The sequence below is a fragment of the Triturus cristatus genome, chromosome 9 (genome assembly GCF_964204655.1).
Source record: "Triturus cristatus chromosome 9, aTriCri1.1, whole genome shotgun sequence".
Lineage (NCBI taxonomy): Eukaryota > Metazoa > Chordata > Amphibia > Caudata > Salamandridae > Triturus > Triturus cristatus.
This window is the reverse complement of record NC_140592.1, coordinates 290,700,673-290,723,494: the sequence shown is the minus strand read 5'-3', so window position 1 is coordinate 290,723,494 and position 22,822 is coordinate 290,700,673. Positions and strand designations below refer to the sequence as shown.

General features: G+C 43.9%; 1 long non-coding RNA gene across 2 annotated transcripts in view; it reads left to right on the top strand.

Annotated features, from left to right (window-relative positions):
* LOC146797765 (uncharacterized) overlaps positions 1-19,090 on the top strand; it is a 130,129-nt gene extending 111,039 nt beyond the window's left edge. For both annotated transcript variants that reach the window (XR_014968529.1, XR_014968530.1), the window contains one exon: positions 16,075-19,090. This is a non-coding gene — a long non-coding RNA (uncharacterized LOC146797765). The remainder of the gene's footprint in view (positions 1-16,074) is intronic.
* Positions 19,091-22,822: the final 3,732 nt, after the last annotated feature.

The following is a 22,822-nucleotide window of genomic DNA, read 5'->3' as shown; positions in this document are numbered from 1 at the left end:
TTGCGACACCAATGATGCGTCATATTTACATTATGACTCATCATGTCGCAAGGAGTTACAGATACGTATTTCTGATGTATCTGTAGGTGCAAAAGTGACGCATTGCTGGAGTGTGTCACAAAAGTGACGCAACTCCTGCAATGGGTCATTACACATGGGCAACTCCCATGTGAAATGTGCCTGCGTCAGTCTTACGCCTGCCATGAACAGGAGTAAGATATTGACGCATTTGCGTCCTAGAAGTGGCGCAGTGAAATCTTATAGATTTCACTACGTCACTTCTACGATTCTTTCTTGTGTCAGAACGCCCCCTGCATACATTATACCTGGCGCAGGTATAATGTGGTGCAGGGGTTTACAAAGTGACGCATCTACCTAGATGGGTCACTTTGTAAATATGGTGCAACAAGGCTAATTTTTTACGCTGCTGGTGCGTCACAAAAAGTGACGCACCGGCGGCACAAAAGTGACGCACCGGCGGCTCAAAAGTGACGCAAGGGCTCATAAATAAGCCCCTGTCTCTTTCACAACATTGTATAGAACGTTGATGTCAGCTTATCAAGGAGCCTGTCTCCCACCTAATGGCTTCAGCAAAATGTATCCAACCTTACACCCTTGTTGGGCACTGCCAGCACATGGTAGGACCAGTCACCCAGGGACATTGATTCACCAAAATGCCAAGTGTACCAGAAGTAACTTCATGAACCCTTTGACCAACGCTGACATCACTGGGCTAACCTTAGAGTGGTCGGTGGAAGGACAAGAAACACATACTAACAAACTTGCCAACTAAACCGTCCACCATGTGTCACACAATAACCGCTTTCATCACCAGGTCACCTAATAAAGAAGTGATATGGCATGGCAGTAGTAAATCTGCCTTTCCTGAAATGTCACCGCAGACTTATTGCTTTTTTCTGGGCGGTAGTTTTACTGGCTTTACGACTCTGTGCACTGACTCTACCGCTCAACAGTCTTATGTGCCTGCGCTTCCTGACGTCGGTGAAATCATTTCTCTGGGACTTTAAATTGTGAACTTGTCCATGCCTTGGGTGTATTGATGAAATTTGATTCCTGTGTATCAGTGTCATTTTGTAAACATGTGGGGGCAGATTTACAAGCCCCTTGCACCACTTTTGCATCACTTTTCCCATGTTAAAAATGATGCAAAAGTGGCGCAAGGGCCTTGTAAATAAGCCCCCTGGTATGGAAACTATGGGTCTTATTTACAAGCCCCTTGCGCCACCATAACGTCACTTTTCCCATGTTAAAAATGACGCAAAAGTGGCGCAAGGGGCTTGTAAATCTGCCCCTATGGTTCCCTAAGATAATGGAGTTATGATAATCGTGAATTTTCAGACCAGAGGATTGAAATCCACTTTTTGACTAGACATTTGGAAATGTCCCACACCACAAATTAAATTTGATGGTTGCTCACAAATAATGTTATATGTTCTGATGATGATCTAACAAATCACTAAGGTCGAAATGCCATCGACGTTCTCCTTTGGCAAATCAAAAAGAAGCATATATTGCATTATGCGCTTGATAAACAGAACAAATATTTGGATTTGTGTTCCTGGGCCATTGTGTATGGTTTTGGTTTACACTTTGATTTGTTATATATGTTTGTTGAGAACCAATTGTTTGTAATGGATTCTGTACTGTCTTGTTTTACAAAGAATAATTCAAATAACAAAAAGGTTTTTTACAAAAAATCTATTGTGGGTATCTTGTTTTTTGTTTCTTTTATTTCAGCGTTGATTTGAATCGAACAATTTTGGCTTGATCATAGCGCAATTATTGTTTCTCTTTTTAACATGTTATCCCTGCACCTCTATTAGTTTTTATGTTGAACTTACTTATACAGCATGTGCTGCACATCAAACCTCTATAATTGGCCTATTTTACTTTCCTGTAAGTCCAATGTAAATGGGGCATTAACTGCACATATGGCATGGAAAATTAAATGTCATCTGAGGGCTGCAGTATGTATTTACTCCACCTACATAATTGACAAGATGTTTATCTGCCAGAAGCACCACTGTGCTCTGGCTGAGCCGCAGTTTAAAATACACTGCAGTGACTCAAATCAGAGAAAATTGCTGTTGCCATGTAGCAAAAGCCTATCTTTATATATTCATATGTCCCCCCTAAAATGTGCTTTGACATCCTACAGGGCAATATATAAAAATAGGGAACACTACATATTGGGGTTAATATGCCCTGACAGGGCAATACAAAGAAAAACTATTTCCTTCAGAGACCCAGCTAACTGCTACCTAAATAGGCCTAGGTAGGACTAAAATCTTTATATTACCACTGTGCTTAAGAAAAGACTACAATGCTTCACAGGTATTCCCTGCTTAGTTTTTAAATGTTGATTTAATGGTAAAATCAGATTTTTAATAAATTGAGAAGAGTAGCTTTTTAAAAATGTACTTTAGGAAGCCTGAGCTGAACTGGCTTAAACAGGTCTGCCACTCACCTCCAGAGCTGGTATACACATCCTTTGCTGGGAGAGTTAATGACCCTGCCTTAGTGGACAGCAGCTTGTCTATGAGCCCTAGAAAGGCTAATGGAGTTTAACTACTTACCACCTAGCAGGAGGTAACCTATGTAGGCAAGGACAGGGGCAGCTAGCAGAGCAAATGGCCACTTTAGCACTACCTATTTTGCCTTCAAGATGGCAAGGGGGGTTATCATACCCATCCCACAAGACCCTTGTAGACAGTCAGGACCCAGTCGCACCAGAAGAGAAAATCAACTTTGGCTCTGACAGCCAGAGGAGTCGCCAAGAATCAGAAGATAGGCCTGCTTGATGGCAGCTAGGTAGTGCCATGATACAACTGGTGATGCTGGTGAATTTTACATTAAGGCAATTAGAATGTGCTGCAAATGGAGGTAGGGGGCTGTGAGAAATAGTAAGGATTGGGCTGTATATTTTCTCCAATCACCACCTAGTGCACAGGATAAGGTGGACACCACAACCACCACTGCTTCATAACATTCCTGGACTTGGGAAGACTCCATCTGAAGAAGAAGGCCCTGCTGGAGGAGTATTTATGACTCCTGACACCTAACTTCTGCTAGTAGAAACAGGTTCTCACAAGGGCTCCCGAATCCTGCTGGCACCCAGTGGATAGAACTGCTCTGCAGGGGTGAAGTGATTGGCCGCCTGTTTACCTGCATCAGGGACACAAACACATAAAGACTCCTGACTAGATGACCTAGAGGCCTATGTGATTAAAGTGTATTAGACCCCGCAGAGACCCGGCTTGAGAGAGACCTGGGGACCTATTTATGAGCCGCTTCGCATCGCTCTTGCACCACGCAACATGTTGCAAGAGCGACCCAAATCTTACATGTGATTTATGAAGCCACACAAGGCCACTTTGTGTGGCCCCGACTGACTCCACGAATTTGGAGTAAGGCAATGCAGCGCAAATCGCTGCATTGCCTTACTCTGCCCACTGAAGGCGTTCCATGGGCGTTCCATGGGGGCTCCCATGCAACTCACATGGTTTTTGGCCAATTCCAAGAAGTTACTTCCTCTTTCTATGTGTGCTGCATTCTTCAGCACACATAGAAAGAGAAATAAGCCTCTCAGGATTGTTTTTATGCAGGAAGGCATCCCTTCCCGCACAAAAATAATCCTGCATGCAGCACAGGCATCCTTGCACCATTGTGCAAGGGGTGCCTGCATTACCGCTCGGCTGTCAAAAGGCCACCAGCACAGGGGAAAAGGCAGGAATGCACTGTATTTACTTAAATATTAAATACAGCGTACTCCTGCCCTTTCCCTGTCCCCTGGGACAGTGTGTGTGCACAGACTCCAGAGGAACCCAAAGGTAGACAGAGGTAAAGTTAGATAGAACCTTACTCTCTATTTGTGGTAGTATGGTTGAGCAGTAAGGCATTATCAGAGGACAGTGTTAAGCATTTGTTGTACACACTCAGTCAGCAAATTCATTCACACACTCAAAGACTGAACTTCAGACCAATTGTTTTTGTATAAAAATATTCTTTTAGTTATTTTATTTTCTAGAACCAAGCAAGCCAGGCACAGGTAAGCAATAAGTACTTTACAGTGGTAATGCAATTGAAATACAGTTTGACTGATAATTGCATATGCACTTTAATTTGATTTACAGTATGAATGCAGAGAAATGCAATACTTAGTAAATGCAGTACATAGACTGGAATGGGCTTTTCAGTAAAATAAAAAAGCAGGTAAGTAACTTTTGAGATTACTAGGCTTACACAGAGTAGTATACCTAGATACTACTCTGGGGCATTTCCTGAAAACAGGTAAGTAAAATCGTTTTTGTTAGATTATGCAATTTTAAAGAATTTCTTTAGTTTCTCAAACTCCACACTTAGAAACTTTTAACAGAAAAAAAGTCAATGTTATCCTATGGAGGAGAATAGTGTTATCGGTTTTTAGGTAAGTATTTGGTAGTGGGAGTTGAGGTTCTGGGGGTAGACTCAGGGGTCCCCCAGGGTCAAGGATGCACTCTTGCTTCACCCTCAGCGGCACTAGGGCGGCTGGGTGCAGAGTGCTGAGGCCCAATGTTATCCAAAGGGGGATAGGGGGCCTCCAGTTGGTGGCTGCTGGGAAGCAGACCACTGGGTTGGTTGAGCAAAGCTCCTGGACTTTAGCTCATGGCAAGTGGGGAAACAAAGTAGCACCAAAGGTGCACCCTCAGTGGCACTAGGGCGGCCGGGTACAGGGTGCTGTTTCGACATCGGACGCCCTGCTGTTTTCAATGGAGAACCTCCGGTTTGTAAAGGCACTGCAGGCTTGGGGACGGAGGTCTTCTGGGTGTGACCACCACTTTGAGAGGTAAGTTGGGAAGTTAGGGGTTGGTTAGGGACCGTCGGTTTGGGCACACAAGGCCGTGGGGTGTCGGGTGCAGGGATGCCTTTTGGGGTCGGATCTTCTTACCAGCTCCTGGTCGCGGTTAGGGGAGCCTTCTGAATTTAGACTGCAGGCGTCGGCTGGAGGCTTGAGGTAGGTCAGGGGTCACCGGATCTCGAGTCTGGATCCCCGGGGTGACCTCCTCGTGGTGTTTTCCCACTCAAGCTCGGGCCGTGGACAGCGGGTGTAGAGTAGTACAGATTCACGGTTTCCGGACAAGGCCAGAAGTTGCAGATGAACAAATCCAGTGTTCACGGGAGACAAAGTCTTTGAGGATGAACTCAGGCAGGTCCTCTGGGGTTTTCGAGGCTGCTGGCTGCAGGACACACCAGGATTTTGCAGGAGCAGTTTCTAGGTGGGGACAGGCCGGTAGGGCTGGGGCCAAGTCAGTGGGCGTCTTCCTCTTGTTAGCTGCTGTACGGCTGTTCGGTCCTTCTTCTCCTTCTTCTTGTAGTTTCTTCTTGTCTGAGGAAGCAAGGTTCAGGGGTGCCCCTAAATACTAGATTTAGGGGCGTTACAGGTAGGTAAAAGGCAGGGCCCAATGGGTCCCTTCCCTGGGGTGGGTACACCCCCTATTATGCCACCCTCCAGTGGGAGGGGGGCATGAGCCTGTCCCTGGTTGGCTGAGTCCCCCCATCTTCAAGATGGCGTGGACTGAGAGTTGTGCTTCACCTCGCCTCCCCCACCTGAGGGGTGGAGTTGGCAGAGGTGGGCTCACCTCTCTTGCTCACTTGTTTTTCCCGCCAAAAGTGGGGGTCAGAACCAGCGGGGACTGGTTGCTGAGAGCAGCAAGTGGCCTGGGGAAGCTCACAAAGGCAGCAAGCCCTTTAAGCTTCCACTTTCGTGAACCCTGCCCATCCTGGGGGAGGAGGCTTGGCACCTCGCCCCAGGATGTGCATTGTTTCAGGCCCCAGAGAGCAGCAGGCTCTCGACCCAGGGGTCCAGAAACATGTCTGGTGGTGGCAGCTGAAAGCAGCCAATCAGCCTGGACACTAGTGGTAGGTCAGTTTTCATGGGGCATCACTAAGATGCCCCCTGCGTGCATTGTTCATTAAATCCCACACTGGCATCAGTGTGGGTTTAATGTGCTGAGAAGTTTGATACCAAACTTCTCAGTTTTCAGTGCAGCCATTATGGTGCTGTGGAGTTCGGAATGACAAACTCCCAGCACCATATACTCTTAATGGCAGCACTGCACTTACAATGTCTAAGAATGGATTTAGACACTGTAGGGGTACAGGGGTCATGCACCTGTACCCTCACCACTGGTATAGTGCACCCAGCTAGAGGGGTGACTGACCTATGCCGGGGCAGTGGGTTGTAGGCATGGCACACAGTGATGTGTGCCATATCAACTCTTCACTTTGTTCTGCACCAAAACACGCAGCCTGCAAAGGCAGTGTGTAAGTGTAGTGGTACAGGACCTCTAAGGGTGGCACAATAAGTGCTGCAGCCCTTAGAGGCCTTCTCTGGTCACAGTGCCCTGGGTACCTGTGGTACCATTTACCACGGGCTGACCTGTGGCCAGAGATGTCAATTGAGTTTAGGCTTCAATGCAGTCTTAGGGAAAGAACATAGGCCCTGGGTACCTGATTAGCAGGAGCACAGGGCACACTCAGTCAAAGTACATCAGCAATTCAGCAAAAAGTGGGGGCAACCACACAGAAAGAGGGCACTTTCTCACAGTAAGCAGCCTTCAAATCCGACTGCTGCCATACACCAAACTTTTAATACATTGAAAGGAACCAGTGTAAGGATGGTCCCCTTCAATGCATAGAGAAGACCACAGTCCCAGTAATCATCTCTAACTTTGGTGGGTAAAGTATCATCAATGTCCTCGGGCATTGCAACAGTCACTACCTTGTACGCCAAACTCTAGATCAGGCACTAAGTTTGAAGGTAAAACTTTTGACTGGGGCAACCCTTTTGGTGTATCCGGCCTCTGCGCCATTGTGGTCAGTTTATAATTGCAAATAGGTCTGGTTTACTGAAAACTGTTATTTTACCATGGTTCCTAGCTTATTCTAGGCACTTTTTGCCTTATTTCTTAAAACATTCTTATGTCCGGTTCCGCATAATGTATTTTGATGATCTTGTCTTTCTGCTGCTTATATTTTTCTCTATTTTTCAAAATTAGTTTGGGAATTTTATTATGTGTTCTCTACTTTAAAATTGTTGGTACTGCTTGAACTTAGCATGCATCTCTCTGTGAATGACCCATGGCGTGAGCCAATGCTTCTAGGGGTTGAGCAGAGATTCTCTCACAGCTGCATTTTAACCTAAACAGAGTTAGTTTATTGAGTTTATAGGAGTCCCCACTACCCAAAAAAATAACTCAATTTCTGACAACTGCAAAAAAGATGAGTTGTAAACCCTTATAAAGGGGAGGTTTCAAGATTACTGGAAAAAGGCAGTTATTTCCCCTCTTTAAAAAAAGCTACAATGGACCCTCTGTGTCCATCTAACTATAGACCTATCTCCCTGTTACCCTATCCAATAAAGATCCTGGAAAGAGTAGTGAGTAAGGCCATTTCGAAATTTGCGAAAGAAAACAATCTTCTAGATGAAGTTCAATTTGGATTCCGCCAGGGACACGGTACCGAAACTGCTCTGGTGACAGTCCTTTTTGACCTTCGAATGCGGGCCGACAATGGCCAAACCGCCATTTTAGTGCTATTAGATATGTCGGCCGCATTTGACACGGTCAATCATAAGACCCTGATTAAAAGACTCAAGGAGAATGGTATTAGAGACAAGGCATTGGACTGGCTGCAGTCCTATCTCTTAGACAGGCAGCAGGCAGTTACTTTGACGCCATTTATTTCTCAGAATAGCCCTGTATAACATTGGGTTCCACAGGATTTGGCTATTAGCCCAATCCTTTTTAACTTCTATTTGCACCCACTTATCTCCCTTATAAAATCCTTTGGCATTGAAGTTATAAATTACGCTGACGATACCCAACTTATCTTTTCTTTTGAGGGCAATAAGGCAATTCCCCTGGAAAAATTCCAGAGCTGTATGCGGGAAACAGCAGGCTGGCTTAGAGTTAATTCTCTGCAATTTAATGGCGATAAGACGGAAATACTTTACTGTGCCACAAGTAAAACCTCTCACCCTCTACATTTGGATTTTTGGCCAGCCTCTGTAAATAATCCCCCGCTGCCTGTTAAGAAAGCTCATTACTTGGGAGTACTACTAGATAGTAACCTACAACTGAACTCCCAAGTGAATAAAACAGTGAGCACCTGTCTATCTCTGCTCCGAGTTCTTCGAAAAAGTCTTCCTTTTTTACCAGCCTCAGCCAGACCCCAAGTGGTAAGGAGTATTATTATGAGCAAACTAGACTACTGCAATGTGCTATTACTGGGAGCTCCTGGCTCCCTGTTAAAAAAGCTGCAAAGGATTCAAGTAATCGCAGCTAAGCTTGCATTAAATAGACAACGCAGAGCTTCTGCTTCGCTCACCTTAAAGGATCTCCACTGGTTACCTATGGCACAGAGAGTCCAGTTTAAGGGACTTTGTATTGTTTATAGGACAGCTCATTAAATGTGGCCTAAGCCTTTACAGAGGAAATTCCTATGGTATTCCCCAGCAACAAACCTTCGTTCTTCCTCAGCTAATTTGCTATGCATTCCACATTTTAACAAGGCTCGATTAGGAGGCAGATCGTTCAGTCTTGTAGCGTTCAGACTCTGGAACTCATTGCCTATCGAGATGAGATAAATTAATACCTTGCTGAGGTTTAGAGAGGAACTGAAAACCAGACTCTTTCCGAGCAACTAATTCTTTAGTCCCTCTGTCCAGACTTTCAGTTACGCACAGTGTCCCTTAGTGGTAATCACAGCGCTAGGATACCCGTTGGGTGGCAGTCGCGCTATAGAAATGTTTCTTTCAATTACAATTACTTGCAGAGGCTCTGCACCATTACAAAATCCCATACGGTTTTTCCATTCACCTTTGGACATGAGATGCGACTTCAAAAGGCAATATATAGGTATTTCGGGTAGGGAGAGAGGCTATATAGACCCTAAGCCCAGCACCCTAACCCAGGAAAGTCCCCCTTGATTCAACCTCCATTTTGTTTCAGTCAGAGGCTTACACTGATCCGTGCCCCTCTCTTTGAAGATGAATATAAGTCCTGAGATATTGACTGGATCTAAGCCTCACCCCCTCAAGACTCCACCTGCTCTCTCACCCAATGAAATGTTTTTAAACGTCGGCAAGTCTGAACTAACTTAAAGAAACATGGTTCTTAAAGGTAATTTGTTTGTTCCTCTAGGACCAGGGATATCAAGCGTGGTGCCAAAGGTACCTAATAGCAAGACAGATGTAGCAGCTGCAAACACTAACTATGTTGTTTAACTTTTTTTTTAAAGTACAAGCAAGTGCCAGGGCCAAAACATTTTCCTTAGAAGGGCACTACTCACTACTGAACTGCACTCTTCCACCACTAAAACCAACCAATGTTGCCATGAGTGGTGTCAAATGATTGTTGGTTTCATCCATGGTTTATGACGTATGACCTTTGTTAGGGTCTTAACTGTAACAGGGGTTGTACTTCATCTTGTGGTGTCAAGAATTTCAAGTTAATATCACTAGGAAAGAAAGAAATACCGGTTGGTTACATCTCTAAAATTCTAAATACTTAACAGGGCAGCAGGTTTATCACCTTTGTTTAGTTCAACAGGTTTATGTTAGGAGTGAGGCTATGTCTGACATTTGCATGTGCTTTGTGATAACCGAGTGCAGGCCAGATAGGTATGTGAAGGAGAATGGACACTGACATATAAAGACATGTATGTTATATTTAATCTCTTGGAAGTACACTTCACAAGACACAGGCAAGAGACAATGCTTCATGTGGCATGGGTCATGAGGATTCTAAAGGGGGAACGGATAAGAAGGGGTCCCTTCCTACACAAAAATAATGCTCATAGGCATTTTCCTCTTTCTAAGTGGGATGCTGAATACAGCTCACTTTGAAAGAGGGAACAACGAGGAGAAATAAAGATATTTCTCCTTGTTGCGCCTCCCATGGGTAAGCGTAGCATTTTGCAGTATTCCCAGGTTTACCAATGCTGGTAAATCTGGGAGTGCGGCAAAATCCATGGGCAGAAGCATGGAAACGCCCAGGCTCCACCCATGGAATGCCTCCCTAGGGCAGGGTAACGCTGCGTTGTGTTACTACAAATTTATCAAGCTATGCAAGGTCATCTTGTGTGGCTTGATAAATCTTACTTTAGTGTTGGGTCACCCTTGTGCCCCCCTTGCGTGACGTTAGGGCAATGCAACACATTGATAAATATTCCACTTAGTGAATGGGTGAAGCCTTTATCAAGAGGCCTGTTAAAAGGTGAGATTTCTCAATGTAGGAAAGAGTCCCTTCTCCACTCTTTGAAGGTGAATCTATTCTGGATGTTAGTAGAACTCTACTGAGTATTGCTATATTTTCTTCTGAATCTAATGCTCATTTATTTAACCTTGATGACCCAGCTTATGCATTTCTGTACTTTAATTCATTAAGTAAATCTTAAAATGGCGATCCTTTTCTGTTGCTTTTTACCAGAAATACTTTATTCTTGCCTTCTGTAGTTTTGTCACCCAACTTACTGAGAGAGACCGGCTTAATGGGGAGCACTGCTCTCAGTCCGGGCCAGCCCGAAAAGAAGGAAATTAATGCATAGGTTTGAGCGCTGACAGATCTGGTAGTAGAGCTGATGGTACCATCTGGATTCATCAAGTGCTGAGGAGGCCTGTATAGATAAATTGGTTTTGGAACCAAAAATGGTACCTTCACGTTATAGGTGGTTGCGCCCCGAGATTCAAATTGAAACAGTCCACACACCGATGCTGACATGTGACGATCGTGAGGAGAAGAGGTGGTCGAAGCAGTAACCCGAGAATGACAACATGAGTATTAATAGGGAAATTGTGTGTAAATTAGTGCATTATGAAAACCAGTGCATTTTGGGATGTTTATGTCGGAGATGGAGTGTTGCGATGCAGTGGACAGATTTTTAACAGAATTACTACATGGTTTTGACACTTGTATTGATAGGACAGTGGCCATTGTTTCTTTAATGTTTTTTGTGGATTTTTGAAGACTACGCTGTTTAGATTGCCTGTCGGGACTTTACAACGGTAAAAGATACCTTGGGTGTAATTTGGAGATCTAATAGGATATCTTATTGCCTACTAAGGTTAGGTGTACTGTGAAACACTATCAGTTATACCAAGATAGGGACCTCATTTTGCTATTGTGAGGTTGTACTAATCAAGACTGATAGTCAGTCATTCCTAAATGCACTGGAATGAGCAAAGTGGTCAAAGCAAACTTCTGCAGGTTTGAGAGTCTGCTGTTGTGTGAATGTTCTTCTGACCAAGTAGCACTTCTAGAGCCTTCAATTAATAAAGAAGAAGCAGACAAAGTAAAAGTTGAGAGAGTGAGAGTGAGCGGAGTTCAGGAGAGTTCAACACCACTCGGCCGTTTATGTCATAGTGTGACGCACAGGTAAAGACTGGCAAATGCTGAAAGCTGTGCTGTGATTGGCTGACCTTTGACTTAGTGGTGCTGTGATTAACGAATGAACGAAGTACTCTGTGAGTGAGAGAGACACAAGTAGACAAAGAGGAGCGGTTCTACTTGACATTTAAAGTAGAATCATGGGGATACAGTGCTCGAAAAAGCAGAAAGAGATAGAAAAAGAAGAGAAATTTCCACCTGAAGGCACACTAACAAGGGAATGAGTCACACACACACGTGTATGGCTTAAACAGTGGTTCAAATATACCAAGAAAGATGGGGAATTACAGTTCCTGCTAGGTGGTACCTACCACATACCCACCTTGAGAATCTGAGAAGAATATATGACTTGAAATCTCAGCCTAGACCCACCCAATTGGAGGCTCTGATAATGTGGGAACAGATGGTAAATGAGAAACATAACAAGAGGTTTGTGCTAAAGACCTGCAAGAAATTTCATTTGTGCCTGAACATTCATGAAGAAGAGAAGGTGGAGGGAGGACATGATTGAAACAGCAGGCGCTTACCCTGCAATAGACAGTAAAACTCTGGGGAGGGAGAATCCCACCCCTCCAAAGAAGGTCAAAGGTGAATCAGACCCAGAGAGTGATAAGGTGGACAATCTCATATATGAACTCCTGAGGTCCAGACCACTCCAGTACAACAGAGGCCCAGTACATGCAATACACCTCAAAACCCCATAGAAAACAGGCCAACTTCACAGCTGAGGCAAGTCCACCCTTGAGCCTCACTGAAACAGGAAGTACACAGACCCCACTGGTCCAGAGTACCCCTTCAACCACGACCCAGACCCTAACCAGCACAAGCTCCTTGTCAGTTCCTATAACCACGAGTACCTCTCAAGCTCAGTCTGCCCCAAGCAGGCAGGCAGCCACAAGGTCCTTAAATGTTTTACTTCACGGAGACCCTACCGGAGGAATCATAGGTACCCCTGTACAGGCCACAGTTTCTGTAATAATCCCAGCACCCAGCAGACCAGTTGCACAGATAACAAACATTGCCCAAAGACTGAACTTGAAGAGATTGTCAAAGGTAATGTGGGGTTAGACTTTTTAGGGCACTACACTGAAAATAAACAAATGTATCCAGGTAAGGAAGCCACAAGAGTAGATGTGTGGTGTATGCAAGAATGGAGACATTGGCAGATGAGCGTGGGAATGACCTGTCCCAGAGAAAGAAGTTATGAAGGAATACCAGAATGACAGCCTGTGACAGGGACCTAAGGGCACTGAAACCAAAGGGCTTGAGAACCAGTGTAAAGGAACTGATTGAACGCAACAGAGAATGGAGTGATTCAGAGACATTTAGGGAGAAAAGATCAAAGAAGGAAATGTCCAAAGTGAGGAGGAGATGGGAAACCATAGAGAATGAGAAGGGTGAGGAGACAGAAGTGGCGGTAAAGGATTACCCTTATAGGGTGATTCAGGGAGGAGCTTACATCCACGTTCCATGGTCCCGAGCTGACCTATCCATTTTACAAGCTCTCTTCCCAAGTTAAGGGAGAACCCAGACAAGTGGTACATTCAGATAGATAGGATCATGACGATCTTCAAGGTATTGTGAGAAGACTTGGACAGGTGTTCAAGGTGGCAGTCCCGAAGAATGTGTGGGCAGAATGTGGAAGAGTAATAGACTGGCTGACACAGGAACCCCTAAGGGTGTTGAACGCAAATTGCCCGTCCCCAATAGTAAAGACCACATACAATGAGGTAAGTGCTCATCTCAAACTAAAGGTTCCTCAATAGGGGATAAATTGGTCCAAAATATTCAGAACCAAACAGGAACCCAAGGAATCAGGGCATGCTTATTTTGAGTAACTGAGGCAGGCATACATAGAACATAACAGCATGAATGACCTTCTGGGCAAGAACATGTGAGGATTTGTTGCCTCCTTTGTGTAAGGTTTCAGACCCGAGATTAGTTCACAGATAATACAGAGCATACTCTGTTGGCAGTTGAAGACTCTGGATAAGAACTTGCACTATGCCAAACACTGCAGTGACACTTTATAGCTAAGCAAAAGGGATTGAAGGAAAGGTTCATGGTCGCTCAGACCACGATGGTGTAGCATGGAGGAATGAGAGGTGTGAGTGCCACCAATGCTGGATTTGATTTCAATGCAAGTAGGTGGGTAAATATGCAAGGAGTTGCCATGCCCTATGGAGGTAATATACTCGGACATGGGAGGGGGAAAGGAAATTCTAATGGTGCAACCATTTGTGTTTTACAGAAGGTAAACCCATGTCACATTTGCAACAAGGTCAGCCACTGGAAGAGAGATTGTTGATTTAACCCTGACCGGATGTAGATTGAACATCAAGTACCTAACCCCATGGTTCAGAAGGGAATCCCTACTATGCCTAGATACATGATAAACCCAGGAATCTCTAAGCCAGGGTTGACCCAAGCCCCTACATTACCCGCACAGATGCAAAACAGGACCCATCATTTCCAGCCTAGTTTCAGAACTCAGCAAATTAAGTTTCTGAACCAGGTTCCACAGATCCTCATCGTGTTTAAAAGCTCAGTTGGATTTGAACACGGCCAATGACAGTGCCTGAGGGGAGAGGAGCATTGTGTATTTGGCGCAGTTCTGACAGTGGATTAGAGTGGCCCCTAAGTGGAGGGAGAACTTAATGGTCATTCTGCATACTTTTTGGTTGATACTGGTGCCACTTGTTCTACCTTGCAGGCCACTGTGGTCCCAAACGTGCCCCTCTTGGGGAAAGAAGTCCAAGTTGCAGGTATTTCAAATCAGCAACACCCTCAAATCTAGTTTTAGCCCTTTTCCCAATAAAGATAGGGTCCATTCGAGATCAGTACCAATTCATCATTTGTGATTCAAGCCCCTTAAATCTTTTTGGAAGAGACATTTTGTGTAAGCACAACGGTGTCATATATTGCACACCTGAGGGAGTCGACACTAAAGCCTCAGATGCAGAGTTTAAATTGAAGTCACAGGAGTCCGAAGTCTGATTGTTCCCTATTCTTACTACAGAAGATTTGCTCATCGAACTAAGGAGAACAGTCAGGGAAGATGTATGAGACTTCACAGGGAAGGAAATTGGCCTCATTAAAAGGTGCTGCCCCATTGACGATTACTCTTAGGTCTGATGCAGTTTATCCCTAATCACGCCCTTATAAACTGACACCAGAAGCTATAGCTGGCATGACGCCAGTCTTAGAGAATATGCTAGAAACGGAAATTCTGAAGAAGTTCATTGAGAGACCATGTAACTTCCCTATCATGGCCTTACAAAAAGCAAATAAGAAGTTGAGGTTTGTCCAGTATTTGTAGAAAATAAACCAAATAGTCTGTCCATGCTATTTTGTGGTACCAAACCCAGCAGTGAACTTGTTCCAAATTCTCTCAGAAGCTGAGTGGTTCATGGTCATTGCCTTGTGTCAGGCAATCTTTTCCATCGCCCTCCAAGAAGAGAGTCAAGACCTCTTCACGTCAGGTTCCAAGAGGAAACTCTTGTGTGGTATTGCACTCTTCAAGGGTATACAGAGAGTCCTTCATATTTGAATCAGGTTCTGAACGAAAATCTGGAGACACAGCAACTGATATGCTGTTCCACCCTAATGCCGTATAGTGATGACTTACTTGTAGCTTTGATAGCAAAATAAGATGAAATTCCTGACCACACAGGGAGAGTTGTGCATCTCTTTGGGCATGGTTGGCTACTGCTGACAATGGCTCTCCAATTTTTCCCTTGTGGCGAAGCCCCCACAACTGCTGATACAACTAGATTTCAATGGCCCGATACTAAAGGATGACGAGATCATGGAAGCCTTCCAGGAGCTCAAAAAAGCACTCTGCCGTGCACCTGCGCTTGGACTACACCAAAGGTTTTGTATTGTTCTGTCATGAACGTGTTGGGTGCACACTGTCTCTGTTGACACATACCCATGGTGATTCCAAAAGGCTGGTGGTCTACCTGTCAGCGACCCTTGATCCTGTAGCCACAGCTCTACCTGGTTGTCTCAAAGGAGTTGCAGTGGTTAGTTGGAGTATACAACAAACTGGGGGTGACCCATCACAAAATTATTGTGATGGGTCACCCAATAAATGTCATGGTACCTCCTTCCATTGAGATCCTCTTGACCCGTATGCACACACAGTATATCACAAATAGCCACCTAACCAGCCATGAAACAATCATTCTTGTAGTGGAAAATGTGTCCTTATGGCATTGTAATGTTCGCAATTCCGCAACTCTGTTGCCCACCCTAGATAAGGGAGATGAATGCAAGTACAACTACAATTGTTTTGCTGTTACAGAATATTGCACAAAACCATGACCAGATATATTGGATGTACCCCTAAATGAATCAGACCTGATCTTATTTGTTGATGGCTCATGTTTAACAGACAGAAGTGGTGTATTAGGGGCAGTTTATTCCATCTGTACCTTGAGCAGTGTTGAGAAAGCTTCACACTTGTGTCACTTAACCTCTGCTCAAGTCTCTGATCTGATAACTCGTACAAGAGCCTGTTGTACCTTCGATGGATTGAGTCACCATTTACACTGATAGCCAGTATGACTTCGGGGTTATGCTTGACTTTGGCCTGGCTAATGTGGTATGTCCTGTCTCTCATCAGGTTGATGTTGCCACCCCATCAATGAGTGCTGCTCCTTGCGATGATTTGAACCTGGAGCCTGGGATCATGTGAGATGGAATGTCGGCAAGCTCTGCTTGGAAGAACATGGGAAAGAGTTGCACCAATTCTTTTTAACAACAAATGCAGCAGTGAAGTGTGCCAGTCTGACAAACTGGGTTTATGCTTCCCATCTCAAGAGGGTGAGAAGAGCAGAGGAAGAGGAAGAACCAATTCCTTCTGATTCTCCAAGTCCACTTTGACTATAAATTTCTGATGCCTCTGAAACGGAAGACAGAAGGCTTCTTGAAGTGGCACAGGCGTAGCAGAACAGCATCAGCCTTAACAGCAGCATGAGAGCTTAGAACCTAGTGCAACTGAAGCTTGCGGCTCTAGGCTAATATTGCACATCTACAGGAGAGGGAGAGACAGTTGTAGAACAGAGTCTGAGCAGCCCGGAACGCGTGACTGAGTCTGAGAATGGGGTTGGAGAAACAGTAACAGAGGACTATTCTTCTGAAGGCAATCCAGTTGCCCATGAGACGAAAATAACCAGTACTTATGAAGAAAAGGCGCATTCCGAGGGCAGCTGGACAAAGACAGGACTTAGAAGAAAGAGACAGATATCCAAATCTAAAAGACCAGAACCTATAACTGAAATTAGTGAGACATAAGAACAAGAGTACCAAGAAGAGTTAGAATTCAGTCCCATAGCACTGACAGAACCTAAGAGATCGAATAGAGAAAGAAGGGTCAGCAGAAAATGCACAGGCACGACTGGACTTGCAAACGGACAATGAAACAGATGACTGTTTAACTGACCCTGATGAACCTCTGTGACCTGAGTTCCGTGAGCAGGAGGTAACACTTGAAGGGACACTTTAAAGAATCATAAAGCATATTGGTAAGCCAGAGCAGTGGTTAGAGGGCTAGAAGTTGCTTAGACATTCGGTTGATGTAGCAACAATCACTGTAGCTTCTGAAATAGGGTAGAAACTATAGGGTAGAAGTAGGAAGGGTAATACACTTTGGTATAAGTACTAATCCTCAGTTGATTGGGTAAGAAATGACAATGGCGCAGGAATCCTGCAAAATTGGCTTGGTAAGTTTGGTAGCTGCTGTAGCTGTATCAGTGGCCGGATGGATGTTAGCCCTCTATCGAATGGAGGGAGATGCCTTGCAAAGTAAACTAACTATACCAGTATCATTGCTGCTAATAAAGAGCCCCACAAGAGTAGATTTTCCCATATTTCCCAGGCCTAGAGCGTTTTCAATTATAATGTATATTAATTAATGTTGTCTGAACAACACCAATGACTTAAACATGAGACCAGACACGTACTTGTGGTGAAGCAGACACAGATAATGAGTGGCATTTTTGGTGCCATAATACACCAGTAGGCGTAGCACTCAACGATGGTAAGATTACAAAACTAGACAGATTGGCAACTAACACAGCTGGCATGCAGACTATCATTAATAAGAAACTGCTTGCAATGAGAGCTGTGATAATCCAAAATCACCTAGTGCTTGACATAATCCTAGCAAAGGAGATTGAGTTTGCAGACTAACCAATGCAAGGGAATGTTGGGCATATATTCTCAAAGACGATGACCAGCTTCACTAATATTCCTAACGTGACTTCTAGGCTGAAAGAATTAGAAGAGACTGGTGTCTCGGAAGGAGTAGGATTGGTATTTAGCGCTATTGGGAAGGGATTTACCAAGATAGGCAAATGGTTGTAAGGATCCTGTCTTCCAATGCTAAGACCCTTTTCTTCATTTCAGTTTGAAGAAATGTTATTGAACATGTAACAAGTGATGAATCTCTATCTCCTCAAATGCACATTTCTGGCATGTGCTTTTATTCTGTAAATGTATAACAAACATGTCTGATAAGCAAGGTAATCAAAAACACATTCTGTGATAATTTAGTGGCTATTTTTCTTAGACATTATTCCAGGAATGTCATATATCTTATGACTGCTTCCCTCCATAAGTCTATTATTGTAGCAATTTTAATCACTTGCTTTAAGGCATATTTCTTTTAGTTGTAGGTTCTTAAACGCATACATGACAGGTACCATTTTAGCTATAGTCTCTATTTTAATTAGCCTGTCCAGTTTGTGTGCCGTTGGCCCTAAATCCAATCTAAATAATGGAGGTTGCCATCTTAGACAATTGGAAGCTCGGCTGCCGTTTTTTCCTCAAATTATGCAGAATCATCAACATGCCTGCCTTTTACGCAGATGTCGCCTTGGCCACTCTTTCCAAGAACTGTGAAAGTGCCAAGTCATTCAGAAATAGACATCAATAAATCCCCTAGTGCAACATCAGTCTGGGACAGGAGCCATTTTCAAAATACAGACATATAGCTAAAATAGTGTTGTCTTACTTGATTTCTTCTAACCTGAAAGAGCCATAAGGAAATGTCTGGGACACACACCATTATTCATGTAATCTATGTCAGACATTTCTCAACTTATGTCAGAAACTCCAGTCTCTGATAAGATTCAGTATAGAAAACTGTCACTTGACCACTTAGTCAGGAGAGAAACTTCTCAGAGGTCGCAGATGCAGATCGCAAATGAGTGTGGCACCAGATTCCATCTTGACCAAAGAAGCCTCCAGCAAGACTTCCAGAGGCTCTGCAAAGCATTCAATTTTGCCTTCACGAACTGGTGCCAGAATTGTGTTCTCTAGTGGCCACAATCTCCTAGCTCTTAACCTTGTGCTTGATTATAGCTGATGAGCTATTCCAAACAGACAACACACCCTGCTGTGCAGGTATGCAGATCACCTCTGCAACTCAGGCTTTTTATTAAATTCATATGGTAGAACTAGCATAGCGCGTAGAGATAGCACATTGAGGGTGCTAGTGCTATAAATTGTGATGTGATGATTTTTCCCTGTATTCACTGTTATTGAAAAACGTAGCTGCTTTTTATTATCTTCTGTTATGTTACAAATATTATGTGTATTAGGTCCCGACATTATTAAAATAACTATTTTAAACTAAATATGTTGAAATACATATTCCGTTTCTCTTGATCTTGAGTGTGTAACTCATCAATGAACAAGTCGTTGGTTTGCTGCTGCTCTCTGTTAGTAGCCCAAAAGCATTGACAGTACCTCATTCATATATTGGATGAGGTTCTGTGGGGCTACAATAACCTGTCTTTTGTAGCATTCAACCCAGCTCCGGAGCACACAAATGACTACGCCAGGCATGATGCTCTGTAATACATGTCTTTATTTTTTGGCATGCAACTGTTAACTGAACGTACTGCATAATAGACATTATAGACCACAACCATACACACCCCAAATACCTCCCAAATGATTATGCAACTTTGTAAGTATTCCGCCTAGGACCACAAGGGTGCTACTGCACATGAACACACAAAATTACATCTCCCCATCTCCCCCTTTGTTGAATAAAATTCCGGACAACATAAATACATTAAAGTTCCTCAATGAGTCGTTGAGGTGCTTGCATCAATCATCCAGCTCCAGTCATATGAGGTGAAGGAGTTGAATTGTCAACTGACATTGTAGCTGTAGACTCAGATGCCTGACTTGGGAACTCAGATGGACATGTTTCACTCACAATGTCTGGAGTCGATGAACATCGAGGCAGATGTTTGAAATGGGATGAGTCTCTCAAAATGGACTTTACGGATGTTGAGCTGTCACCACATGTCCTTTACTTGTCATGACTCGCAATAGATCAGCTCTCAGATATGACAATTCTCGAACCTCATAGTATGATACCTTCTTGGGTGACAGAAAGTTATTCTTGTACATTCTTGAATTTTTGATATTCAACGTCATCTGTGAAAGGTCGAGAATGTTTTCTCCATGATTGATCAGCAATTGTATCCTTGAGTGTGAGCATGTCTCTGTCTGTATTGGTAGCAGCAAGAATCTGCTCAATGGATAGAGCTGAAGGGGTAATGGACTTTACTATGAAATTAATGTATGCTTTAGCCATTTTAGATGTTGCACTGTGACGCTGTACTGGCACTCGTGAGAAGCAATCTGCGGAGTTTTGAGCTATCCCTGGCTTATGCACAATAGTGTAATCCTACTCTTGCAATCTCTACCTCCAACTCTTGATGCTAGCGGGTATCTTGGCTTATGTATTTTCGAAAATGGTGAGCAACGCCTGGGGGTCAGTGACAAGGGTACAATGCTTTCCGTACAGAAACACATGAAAATGTTCACAAGCCCACACTATAGCCAGACTCTTTTTTTCTGGCTGAGAATAGGCACGTTCAGTCTGAGAAAGACTTTGGCTGGCATAGGCCACAATGTGTCTTTGAGCATTTAGATGTCCATTGTGTTGAGCAAGAATGGTGCCCAACCCCACCGGGCTAGCGTCTACAACAATCTCAGGGGGACAAGTACAAGGAAGTGGCAGAGTGAGGTGTTAGCCATCATGGCTTAACGCCTCACTCCGCCATTTCTTAAACTACAAGGCTGCACCATATTTACAACAATATGGTGCAGCCTTGCATTTTCCACTGCGCTGGCGCTACACTTAGCAGTGTAGCGCCAACGCAGGCAACCTTAAACCATAGTGCAAGGGTGTCTGCGTGCAGGGGAGGATTGTTTATGTGTAGGAAGGTGTCCCTTCCTGCACATAAACAATCCAGAAATGCCATTTTGTGACTTTCATGTGTGCTGCTTCATGCAGCACACATGAAAGTCACAAAATGGCTTTATTTTTTAACATTGTTTATGTACAGGAAGAGAGACCTTCCTGTACATAAACAATTCATGGCATTTTGCTTTTTCTATTTGTGCTGCACAAGGCAGCATACATGGAAAAAGCAAAAACAAGGAGAAATAATGCATTTCTCCTCATTTCGCCAACTTAAGAGCAGGTTTTACCTGGTCCGAATTTTAGCGCTGCCTCCTATGTACGCTGCCCTTGTACTTAGGGGGCAGCTTCAAAATCAATGGGTGTTGCGGTGGAACACCCACCACAACTCCCACTGCCCACCCTTTTCACGCTAACCATAGCGAGAAAGGGGGCCTTATTTACATGTCAGCGTTAAGCCACGTTAAGTGACTTAACGCAGCCTTGTATATAAGGCTAAGCCCCTATCGCCACCACAGCGTCAATAAAAGTGACATTGTGGTGGTGATAGGGGCTTGTACATATGCCCCTCAGTATGCAACTTTGGATCAAAGTAAGCCATTTCAGTTGCATTTTTAATTGCATGTTTCATTTTCTTTAAACTTCGATTGCATTCAAAGGACCATTGCAAGTGAACATTCTTCTTTGTCAACAGTCGTAATGGGACACTCACTGTAGCAAAATCACGAATGTACCTGGAGTAATAGCTGGCCATGCCTCAGAAGAATCTCAGGATGGCTCATTTTGCGGGGGACAGGTGGATGACGATGCTAGTACTTTTTCAAGGCCATGAGCCACTCCCCCTTCAGAGAAAATATGCCCAAAGAATTTGAGTTTGGTTTTGTGAAACTCACACTTTTCTGCATTTAACATGAGATCTGCATTGGCGAGGAAACACCACACGTACATAAGAGCTTTGTCATGTTCCTTTTGTGTGGCCCCAAATACTAATATATAATCAATGTAGTTAAAAGCATGTATGACTGGTTGAATTACTCAGCGAATTATATCCTGAAAGAATTCTGTAGTTGATGACACACCAAATCTGAGTCTTATGTATCTAAACAAACCAACATGAGCTGAAAAAGTAGCAATGTGCCTACAGTTCTCTTCCAGTTCGAGTTGATGGTATCCTTTGTTCAAATCAAAATGGGATTAGACTTTGGCACAATTCAGCTGTGTAATCATGTCTGCTGTGTGGACCTGGATGTCTTTCTCTCTCAATTGCTTTGTTGGCCTGGTGCACATCAACACATAGGCGCACTGCACCTCCACTGTCCTTTTTTTGGCACTACCACTATGGGCGAAACCCATGGCGTTGGACTCTTGGAATGCCTGATGATGTCAAGCTTTTAATTCTTTTTCCAGTTCTTTCTCAACGGCCTCCTGTAAATGAAAAGCAATCCAACAATGTCACTGAGCAACAGTACAAATGTCCTCATTAATGTGAATTTACACCTTCATTGTTTTAAGTGTCCATAGCCCACGAAATAACGATGGGAATTGACTTACTATTTCAGAATGTGCATTGAGATTGTGATTGATGGATATCAATCTCATGTCAGTAGCAGTGCTGATACTGAGTTAACATGCACTCAACGAAGTACCTCGGAGAACATGAATTGGTGTTTTTACTATCATTTACTTATGGTCACTATAAATGACCCTTGACTTTGCAATGGAGTAGAAGCAACCCACATGTACACCTTTGGGCATTAGACATGGTACCAGACACAGTTTGTTGCATTTTTCTGTCACCACGATATTTATCAATGCACCACTGTCCATAATGAAAGTTGTAGGGCAGCCATTCACCTTTAACGTGATCTTGAGGCATCAGCCAAATGATTTGGGTTGCTTCACATGGTGATCTCTCTTTGACTTGTGTTCTTCTTTGCCAATTGTTAGACCTGGCACATTGGCGTTAGTCTTCCTTCCATTTTTTGCTGTTGCCTCATATGTTTTTGCTGGTGTTAGTTGCTCAGGGCACTGTGCCACTGCTGTCCAGTGCCACAGTGCAAGTGCTCCCTATTGTAAATTGATGTATGATTTGTGATTCCATGATTGGTTGGTTTGGTTTACTTGTCAGACCCTAGTACAGGGCACC